The sequence below is a fragment of the Mixophyes fleayi genome, chromosome 1, assembly GCF_038048845.1.
Source record: "Mixophyes fleayi isolate aMixFle1 chromosome 1, aMixFle1.hap1, whole genome shotgun sequence".
Classification (NCBI taxonomy): domain Eukaryota; kingdom Metazoa; phylum Chordata; class Amphibia; order Anura; family Limnodynastidae; genus Mixophyes; species Mixophyes fleayi.
The window spans coordinates 154631088-154640642 of NC_134402.1; the positions used below are offsets into that span (position 1 = coordinate 154631088).

Genomic DNA, 9555 nt, shown 5'->3' on the forward strand with positions numbered 1-9555 from the left:
ATCCAACTCTGTAGGTAAGGCAAAGAACAGAATCAAAATCAGAATACGTGCTCCAACCCATATAACTTGAACACAAGTAATTGGGAAGCAAAATAAATATTTGTTCCTTTCACTGAATGGAAAGACTTGCAAGAGGTATATTATTGCTCCTGAAGAAAGTATCAAGATAAAATGCAATACATGCAGGCACTGTCGGACTGGGACATAAAGGGCCTGCCGGGGGAATGCAGTTCTAGGGGCCCACTACATTGGAGTGTGGCCAACTGCAAGAGGCGGTGTGGTCAGTCATTAAAGGGGATGTGGTCAGCCCATGTACAACAACATATATCATCATAGTGTGGTCTATAAAGAAAAAGCAGACCTCGCAAACAGGGCTGCCATGAGAGACTGCGGGGCCCAGTACACAGAAACAGGCAGCCCCACCCAACATTTCTCCACCCCAGCCCACTGGTTGAAGAGGTGTAAAATGGAAGCCTGGTGCCCGGGCAAGCACATGTAAACATCAGCTGAAAGAAAATAAAATTTTCACTTGCATGAAGATTAATGGCTGGGCTCTTGTCTTTGTGCCTCAAGCTGATTTTAACAGTCCTGAAAGTCTGTGTAGAGAGGATAAGCTTGGAAAGGATGAGGAGGATTGAAGGTAGCATATAGGAGGGAAGTAAATGGAAGGTGGAAACAGCAGGTGGATGGACAGGACATTGAGGAAAGTGAGGACAGAAAGGGAGAGAGGAACAAAAAGAGCAGAGGAGAGAGAGAGCAAGAGAGGTTAGGAAACAAAATTAGAAGGGCTAAAGGACGAGGCTGCTGGTTGACTGTGTTGTACTCCTACCTGTTACTGCAGCTTTCTCAACCTACTGTTGGTTTCTTGTCTGGATCCTGGAATGCTGGGGCCTGTTTGGAAAATGTATAGGTAGATCAAATATGGAAAGCTGAGCAATAAGTAAACAGAGTACATAACAGTATATAATATATACATCCAACCTTTAAAAGAGGCCACACCAATAATCCAAAAATGCTCACACATGTCAGCCAGTCCTACCATATGTTCCAAAATAGCCCCACATGTACTCAGACTCCCATATGTACTATGAAACTGCTCTTCATACCTCCCTGTGTGCACCTTATATGCTCCTCAGACCTCCTCACTTGCCCCCCCCCCACACCTACCGACCTGCCCCTTACATGTTCACCAGAACTCCCCACCTAGATATTCTATTCCTCACTCCCAAATATATTTTTTGCATGCAATTTATTACACACCCCCCTCGTCCCTCTTCATCATGTACGTCTCCCTCCACCAAATATTCTCCCTCCCTGTCTCTCTTCATCACATATGTCCCCCTCCCTGTCCCTCTCCACCACTTGCCAAGATGTTATTGATGCAATGCGGCGGCTCCCAGTCTATCTGTGACTGGGAGCCACTGCTTTGCATGGGAAAAATTTAAAGTAATAATTTAAAAGAAAGCACAACCCCCATTAACTTACAGTTAATGTCATTTAATGTGCGGCTTCCAGACACTGACAGACTGGGAACGCACTGCACGGTGATGACGTCACTGCGTAGCGCGCTCCTAGCCCAAGAGTGACCGGGAGCTGTGCATTGAAGGACTTGTTTAAGAATTTAAAAATGTACTTTGCTCCGCCAGGAGCTGGATTAAGGCTCTGGGGGGCCCGGAGCACTTAAGACTGGGACTCCCCTATGGCCTAAAATTAAAGTCATAGTGTCATCAATCACGAGACAGAGAAAAACAGTTATTGTTACTCTCAATCGCTCTGATTGCCCCATCCGCGTCTCTCTCATTGCAGCCCCCTCCATATAGTACTTACTTACCTTTAGTTGTGACCACTTGCACCGTTCTGTGTGTTATATAATAAAGCAGTTGTTTATCTATAGGTTGTCCAGGCCTGAAAATTACAATATTTAAACAAAAAGATGATCCAGCGCTAGAATAAGTAAAATGGAATGATCCTAAGATGGATAGTATGTTTATAGCAAATGGAACTTTCTTGTTGTATAATGCCAGATATATATATATATATATATATATATATATATATATACAAGTTAACCCGTGCATGATACTCATGCATTCTAGTCAAATCAAGCTACTTAAGGTGTTAAAAAGGTTCTTGTCATGCATTTGGGCCATAGCCCAGGCCTCCTCAGGGGAAGAGCGTTACTTCCCTACGTAAGCGCCCTTTTTTAACGTGGTTTTGTCCACATGTCACCACCTCATCATTCTTCTCCATCACCTCATCCTTCATTTTCATCGCCACATCTATCCAGATGTCTATCCAGACACAGGGATCTCTCTCAGCGGTCCTGAGTATCACACTCCTCTCACTCTGTCACCCCCGGCAACCACCAACCACTCCCCACTGTCACCCCCGGCACTAAGATCAACTTGCCAATAGTCTAAAACAATATTAAATGGTCCCGGATAGTGGGTTCTCCAAAGACTTGCTGTTTGAAATGTGTTTTATGTAGTACTTATTGTGCCATTTTGACAGCGCTTGTATGGGGAGTAAGTGCCGAAAACCTTCATTTAGTGTTTTGCCGGTATGCGTTTCACTGTGGAACGCATACACAACTTCCTAGTTCCTGTCTGGCATTTCTGATGAGGGGGGGGGGGGGCGTGCCCAATGTACAAGGTTTATCTGAGCAGTGTATCTGGACTTCTCTGAACGCTCACACAGTACTACGGGGAGTCTCTGCAATCTGAGTAGCCTCATGCATTTTTAAATGCATGAGGATAGTAACTGTCTCCGACTTCGGGGGGCCCCCCTCTTAATATGGCACTGGCTCTGCCCCACCAACGAAGGGGGCAGGGCTGTCAGGCATCGGGGCCTACAAGTGGATACCCCGGCTCCCCGGCAAGCCAGTCAGACACTACATGCAGGGAAAAGCTGTCATAGAATACAAAACAATTGCAAAAATGTTTTTCTCAAACACTGAAGTGCTAATTAGAGTCAGGGAAAAAAAACCACTGTAATGAATTAGTCTTGTTAGTTCTCTATTACCTTTATGACAATATGGCCTTTCCTGGTGCCAGTGCGTTCGATCTCTCTTTGTGCTCTTTCACCATAACAATTTTCCCTTCTTCCTCCACTTTCTGCATGTTCTTCTCCACTTGGTTCAGAATACAGCAATAATCTTACTGTGCTATGCAAACAAACTGGGGAAAGAAGAAGTAAATCCGCTCATTATTAATAGAATTCAGAATTGCCTACTTTACATATTTCTAGGCTTGGTTTGCCAAAGCTTCCATGACCCATATGTCCAGTTATGTATATTCAAACATTCCACATTCATTATTGTGACATAATTAAGTCACAATCGGTGGAAGCAACACACATATATGGCATAATGCAACCCATACTGGTAACATTAAAAGTTATTGAGGAGTTATGGGACTATATAAAACGTGATACAACAGGCCACATGGACAGCAACAAAGTACGTAGCACAGAAGTGCAATACAGTACAATACTATCACTCATTTCAAATAATGGTTATCATTTTAGATAAATACACAGGCAATACTGTGTGCACCACTGTTAGGTGCACACAGCTCCGCCTTCACAAGCAGTACTTTGTGAAGCTGGACATACCTCCCAACTGTCCTTCCAGTCGGACCAAATCCTGACTAAGCGAGACAGTCACCCAAATTTGGGACTGCCCCACCAGATTCAGGACAGTTGGCACACTGTCCTGCTCTCTCCTACCTATTCTTGTCACTTTCACCATTTGTGGCTGCTGGTTTCCTAAGTTGCTGCTTGTTTGGATCCTGGAATGTTGGAGGCCCAATTTGGGAAAGAAAAACGGTACACGAAAATTCAGAAAACTCCAACCACCTCCGGCATTAAATCAATACAGCACTCACGTTTAATAATTAGGCCTCCCTTGAGCCCCAGAATTAAAATAATAGCATTTACATTTGATAAATATATCTATGTCCATTAGCCACAATATTGCCCCCAGTTCATAGTATACCACACAATAGTGCCCCCAAATCATATTATGTTATACAGTAGTGCCCAGAAATCATATTATACCACAAAGTAGTGCCCCCAAAAAAGTAATTAAAAATACATTGCAGCACGAGAAAATACATTAACATAACTGATTACTAAGTCTAATAACCCATATTCTGCCCTCCTACCGGTCGAGGAGGGAGCCACAGCTGCCAGCTTAGTCAAGCGATCTGATGCGAGAAGTGCGCACCTGCCAGGAGCAGGGAACAGAAGACAGAGCAAGGAACAGAGGAGGTGAGGATCAGGATGGGGGGAGCAGAGCAGGGCAGATTTGCACAGCATATTTAGTAAGGTGGCTGGTTTCTGGGGAGGAGTCAGCCACCAGGAAGCCACTAGTAGGCTAGGTCTGGCCCCATTAGCTTGAGACGGCAATGACGGGACCCGGGAAAAAAAGAAATAGTCTATCCGCCCCTGTTTGGGCCGGTCCCTGCACTAAACAAAAATAAAAAGTTTTCAGGTGCTCAAAATCGTTCACAATAAAATATATCAATATTCCTATGTACCACCAAATGCCGCTGTAAAGGGACTGCCATTCCCAAATTGTTAATTACTAAAAAGTTAAACCAACCAGCGCAATTAGGCGATATTTCAGACTTATTATTTCTTCTGTATTTAGTCCAAAATACACCAAAGAGAATCACTGTGAACTCGAATATTATCTCTTTAATCACCAAATTTAATAAATTAACAAAAAATCATATGAAATTAATAATAATGCTAAAAAACAAATGGTAAATGACCAACATCAAACTAATAAATAATTGTTTGATCAGACTCATAAAATAATTTTGCGCATATAATAGATAATAACTAGTAAATACACAGGAAACTATGAGTTATAGGTATGTCTACCATAACCTTAGAAAAATCTCATTTTGTCCAACCAAATAAAAAACATATAATATATCAAGAAAACCTCACTGATCGAGAAGACTGTAATAAATGTGTGTATATGTAGTCTGGATCTCTACATCTGCTGAATCAGGGTAATTTTCCAACTGTAAAAGATAAATGAACACAACTAATTGTTAATACTCTGTTCACCCAGTCTTGTGCACTAAATAATACTTACCAGTCCTCAAATAAAGGAGCCTAAGGATCAGCAATAAAACAGCAGATAAAGGAGAACGCAAATCTTTTTCACTCAATGTCTCCAAGTTGTGTCTGTTTCTGCCGGCTCTCTAACAGCAGCTGTGGTCAGTGTGAGTGGTGCGCACCAATAACCTACCCGGGTAGGAACAGATAGCTGATCACAATGGTTCCATATACTTATTTGCTTTGCTCCAACGGCAATGATGAAAAAGCATTAGGAGTATCCTTATCGTTTCTACACAATGTCGGTCTTCACAGTGATTGATGCATTTCGTCTGCACTTTGCAGACTTTCTCAAAGCCTCCAGTCCCTGCTCCGACCCATCTAGCCATCGCCTCCAGTGGCATTTGCCAGACCTGCCAGATGGCCAGTCCACCCCTGGAAGGGGGTGTTGTGATGTGCCTGAGAGGGGTGTTGCAATGCTTTTTGGATGGTGTTGTGATGTGTCTGTGTCTGTGAACTCGAATATTATCTCTTTAATCACCAAACTTAATAAATTAACAAAAAATCATATGAAATTAATAATAATGCTAAAAAACAAATGGTAAATGACCAACATCAAACTAATAAATAATTGTTTGATCAGACTCATAAAATAATTTTGCGCATATAATAGATAATAACTAGTAAATACACAGGAAACTATGAGTTATAGGAATGTCTACCATAAATAAACTTCATAACCTTAGAAAAACTCATTTTGTCCAACCAAATAAAAAAACATATAATATATCAAGAAAACCTGACTGATCGAGAAGACTGTAATAAATGTGTGTATATGTAGTCTGGATCTCTACATCTGCTGAATCAGGGTAATTTTCCAATATTAAAAGATAAATGAACACAACTAATTGTTAATACTCTGTCCACCCAGTCTTGTGCAGTAAATAATACCTACGTGGTAAAAACAGTCCTCAAATAAAGAAGCCTAAGGATCAGCAATAAAACAGCGGATAAAGGAGAACGCAAATCTTTTTCACTCACTATCTCCACATTGTGTCTGTTTCTGCCGGCTCTCTGACAGCAGCTGTGGTCAGTGTTGCCAACTCTGAAATGAAAAATAAGCAACCGGTAAGGGAAAAACAAGCCCAAAATAATCCTAACAAGCCCAAAAAAAGCCCAAAACACCCCTCCCTCTACCCCCCCCCCCCAAAAAAAAAGGACCAACTTACATTGGGAGGGGGGGACAGGGTGTTCTTCCAGTGTATTGTTTGTTATTAGATCAATACATATAAAGATTTCTACAATCTGTCTTTAATTTCTCTATAATGATATTTGTCAGCACACATTGGCTTTTAAAGTTGACTAGAATTATCATAATTCTTTTGTGTGATAAAGATTATTAAAACAGTGTAACAGTTGTGTAAATATAATATTTTACGCTCATGTTTCTTCCAAAGACAAATTTTAATTGGAGGTAGATATTACCTTCTGTATATATTTTCACAGTCCTTTGTATGTATAATATTGTTTCTAAGTAAAGAATAAAATATCTTACAATATGCAAGTTTGTACTTCTATTAAATAATTAGGCCAAACCAAATTAACAAAACACAAAAAGAACTTTATTATTTAACCACTGTAACATTTTTGCAGTATTAAAATCACAATATTAAACCACATACATAAATATTAAATAGCAATTCAATAAATTAATCCGTGTTGCCAAATTCCTTTATTTACACAGTTGCATGAAAATATCCTCAAGTAATAGAAGTGTGGGGGTAGCAAAGTGCAAATAATAAATACATGGAACAGAAGTTTTACTAAAGTTTGCTAAAGTTCATTTGAGAGTTCATCTGAGCTTTCTCTGTCATCTAAACCAGCTTCCGTGTGGTACATTCCAGAATTAAAGCGCTGTAGCATACTGGAACTAGGATTAAAGTTCTTGCAGCAAATACCCAAGCGCTTCAAACTGTAACGGACATAAAGAATGCCACATAAAATCCTCTGACCCATCCGGTTCCTCAGCTTTGATTTCACAATGTTTATTTGAGAGAAAACCCGTTCCACATGGGCATTGCTGAGAAGCATGGCAAGTAGTGACATCGCAAATAATGCCAGCTCTTTGAAGCATTGAAGCACCTTTCATCACTGCTGTCTTTGAAATTTAAAACCTCAATCCAAAATTTTTCAGCGTGCTTATCATCTGCATTCTTCCAGTGCTGAACACTAATCGCGTGATACTGGGTATCCAAGGCTCCCTTGTCTCCTTTTAATACCTTCAACATCAAGATGCTTGCAAGCGGTGGTTTGGCCCGAGAAAGAATAACTGATGGACTGAATGCAGCCATAGATTTCCACAACTCAATGTTGGCTGGAAGTCTCGCCTGAACTTGCTTGGCGGCTTCCAGCAGGAAATCTCTGCACCTGGTTTGTAGGTTTGCTTTAACGTCGTTGCTGAGCTGTGCTTCTCCAACACCAATGGTAAAAAGGACCCCAAAATTCAGAGCACATAGGGGCAGGTGGTTGGATGGGTCATTTAAATTGATATCAAGTAGCTTAGAGTCATTAACAGGAATCCTGTGAGGAAAACATACCCTTGACAGAAGAGTACGGGAAAATGCATTTAGACAGTCCAGCATCTTGAATGCATTACCAGACTCTATCTGGAAGAGCTTATTAATCTGTTGAAATTCCTGCAGAATAGGTGTGAGAAACTGTAAATACAGTTTGTTGATAGGGTCACAGTACATCTGGTAGAGGACTTCTGCATCATAACATCGCTGTTTGTCCTTAATCAGCTGAAAATTTATCTTTAGTTCCTCCCAGTGGCTGAGAATCCGCTCACAACACGGGTACATTGAGAGCCATCTTGTAGAAGACAATTGCAGCAGCTTCAATGGTGTTTCCCCTTGTTTCATCAGACTGTATATCTTGGCATATTTGCGTTGCCGCAGGGAGCTGTGGGAAAACCAGTTGTAGGAGTGGGAAACCAGGTACTCCAGATTTCGTGGCAGTGTCTCGACAGCTTTACTGGCACATAGTTGGATAGAGTGGCATACACATTTTATTAGGTTGAGATCTTTATTCTGTTGAAGGAGATGCGTATACACTGAATTCTTCCTTCCAACCATGACGCTACATCCATCCGTTCCAATGCCGATACAGTTTTGGAAATTTAGTCCAACAGAGTTAATAAAACGTAGGAGAGCTGTAGCAGTTGCTTCTGCAGTTTCGCCTTCCAGATTCACCATACCCAAAAATGTTGTCACAATCTTGTCCAAGGAGCAGCTGAAGTAGCGCACTACTAAACATAACTGCTTTGCAGAGATGTCTGTACTCTCATCAATGACAAGGGAATAACAGGACTGACCAATATCTGTAATAAGATCAGACAGCATTCAGGGACCAATTAAATTGTTTATCAATGACGTACATTTGGTTCGATGTAGTTCTTTTTCAAAAGTAGATCCTACAAGCTCCCCAAGTTGATCCACAGACTGTGTAGCAGAATGGCATGCGATGTAACAAGCCAGTCTCAGTTCTGCTGTGTGGCTTGTTGCTGAGGTAAATCCCAGATTTGTCAATCGCATCCCAGTTAATTGTTTGCAGTTGGTCTTGTGATTGTCTGTGCTGGCATGCTGCACAAGGTCTGCATGATGGACATGGATCGTGGTTTTACAAAACTTGCAGGCAGCTTTCGTATCGTCCCCAACCACTGGCCTGATCCAATCCTTCAGGCCATTTTCTTTTTCCCAGTTGCCGTTGTATCTCTTGCAATACTTTGCCCACTTGGTTGGTGCCATTTTCGATATCTTTAGAATACACGAAATAGGAAATATTAACATACATCTTCAAATAACGTAACTGTACCATAGAATCCAGATGATAATATGAACGGACAGATGACACTAGTACAGGGCAGAGGAAAAAAGTCCACCCAACATATGTGCCCTATAGCAGCTGGCGCATGTAAAATCCCCTCGCCCCCGGTCTGAACTACAGAAGACATGTAATTATGGAGCAAAACCTGATTGGGGGTAATTCAGTGTGAATTATTCCATGTGTATGCGACATGTCCTCTGACTCCGCCCACCAACAAACAAAAACGCCGCTTCATTGGAGGAATATCGCTGCACATGCCCATAAAACAAAAAATGTGAATACCCCAACCAATCACTAAATAAAAACAGACCAAAGAAAAAAAAAAATGTAGTATGAGGACGTGGTCACGAGGAGACCGTGTGTGGGCAGTGTGCCAAGCTCAAAAACAAGTGACAGATAGCTGATCACAATGGTTCCATATACTTATTTGCTTTGCTCCAACGGCAATGATGAAAAAGCATTAGGAGTATCCTTATCGTTTCTACACAATGTCGGTCTTCACAATGATTGATGCTTTTCGTCTGCACTTTGCAGACTTTCTCAAAGCCTCCAGTCCCTGCATCTAACCCATCTAGCCATCGGCCCCTGTGGCATTTGCCA

The 9555-nt window shown here is 41.5% G+C and overlaps 1 pseudogene; it reads right to left on the reverse strand.

The window, feature by feature from the left end:
- LOC142139780 (rap guanine nucleotide exchange factor 2-like) overlaps positions 1-8876 on the reverse strand; it is a 56281-nt pseudogene extending 47405 nt beyond the window's left edge.
- Positions 8877-9555: the final 679 nt, after the last annotated feature.